This window comes from Gavialis gangeticus, unplaced genomic scaffold (assembly GCF_001723915.1).
Source record: "Gavialis gangeticus isolate Ggan-Ray unplaced genomic scaffold, GavGan_comp1, whole genome shotgun sequence".
Lineage (NCBI taxonomy): Eukaryota > Metazoa > Chordata > Crocodylia > Gavialidae > Gavialis > Gavialis gangeticus.
Window position 1 is genome coordinate 35,632,802 of NW_017728993.1, and position 1,808 is coordinate 35,634,609.

A 1,808-nucleotide genomic window follows, 5' to 3' on the forward strand; every position below is an offset into this window, starting at 1 on the left:
GGATGAGTCATAGTTCACACTGTTCATTTATTTTCACAAAGTACTGTAAGTCAGAGCTGTCCAACTGGTAGGCAGTGAAGGGTAAAGTTGCAGCCCCCAGGCTGCTGACTGGCCACCAGTTCCCTCCATTACTCCAGCTGAAACTCAGGGCTCTCCATCCCTCTTCTTGCTTTCATTGCCTGCCTCTGGCCCCAGGGAAATGAGGCAGGGCAATGCAGTGTGGCAGTGCAGCCCAGGGGGCCTGTGGCTTGCCCTTGAGTGGGTTGTGGGTGTGCAGATCCCAATGCTGTGGCCCAGGGGCATTCAGACCCCAACTGCTTAGAAGATGGACAGCCCCATTGCAAGATATGGATGGCTGTTCATAACCTACTGGCAAATATGATGCACTTAAAACAAAAACAAACTCCTTCTGTTAGGCAACCTCATACTGTGAAACCTACACTAAGGAACAGGGAGAGCCAGGAACAAAAAAAATGTGCGCATCTTACAGCATGTGCTGCTTAAAACAGTTCAATTACAATAAGGTTATAACATACAATATTAATTATTTTGTGATGACCACGTTTGGATCTTTGTTCCATGAAGGATCTTTGTTGTTATTGCATTATCTTTACTGTTATTATATTATCTAACAGCCCCTATTTTTCTTCACTTCAAATCTGCTTCAGCCATTTCCCAAATGAGACCGCACCGGCTGCTTTTATTTCATTTTCTGGCTGGCTGATCTTTTCCCTGCCTGTCTGAATTGAATGCTAAGGTGCGTTCTAACATGAGTCACTTCTGTCCTGGATGGTGGGCAAAAGGGCATCAGGAACAAGCTGAAACAGGATTAACTGGATCTAGATATGTTTTTATATGAAAAAGGGGAAAAAAAAAAAAAATCAGTATTTGAGTAGAAGACACTATAATCAAAAGGATTAGAACTGCGATCACACGGAGATGGAGGAGGGGCAGTATGGTAAGGGAATAAAGGATGACATGGAAGCTTGTTTAAATGATTGGGTGTCCAGCTACCCAACACCTGTACAGGCTATAGTACTTAAAGTGATGCTCAATAAAGTTTAGATGTCTTCTGAACATATTGCTGGCTTTTCTGTCACCAAATCATTTACACTTACAAGGGTTTTGAGGAACTGACCTGATGGCATACTTTAAACAAGTGTAGCCAAAGCAGATTGATCTCAGCACTGTGAAGTGAAACCCTTGTGTGAAACATGACATTTTGCTTTTGTCTGCACCCGGAGGCATGACCCTCTACCAGGTATCTTTTGAGCGCATGCTGACAATGTTTCACAGAAGCAGGGCGCCTGCTTTACCTGTGGCAGGACTGGGTGCTCCTCTGTGTTGCATCAGGCAGAGTTTAAGTGATGGACTGTATGGGTGGGTTTGCACAGGGATGGTCCTGCCTCGGGCAGGGCACTGGACTATGTGACCTCGAGGCCCCTTCCAGCCCAGTTTCTCCAGCACTCTGATTTCTGCCCAGATGACAATGCAACACCAATCCTTGCACAACCAAGTCAACAAGGAAGCGCAGCGGAGTATTTTGCGCACAGGGAGGGACTGGGTGAGGCTGGCCGGCAGGGTGCCAGGGTGGCCACCTGTGTGTGCGGGCCCCAAAACCAAGGCAGGCAGGACCCAGGCTGAGAGCAGCCAGCATCTTTCCCGGTGCAGTCAGCAAAGATACAGGACCCCAATGCGTTCAAGGCAGCCCAGGTGCCCAGCCCTGTCTCTCGCGTCCCACCCCGAGGACGAGCTCGGCAGCGGCAGCACGGGCGGGTCCCGCGCGGGCCGAGCATCCCCGGCCCCGC

The 1,808-nt window shown here is 49.1% G+C and overlaps 1 protein-coding gene across 1 annotated transcript in view; it reads right to left on the reverse strand.

Moving 5' to 3' along the window:
* Window positions 1-1,808, reverse strand: part of DDAH1 (dimethylarginine dimethylaminohydrolase 1) — a gene marked incomplete at its 5' end in the record, with an annotated part of 126,365 nt that overhangs the window by 119,253 nt on the left and 5,304 nt on the right. The window lies entirely within an intron of this gene.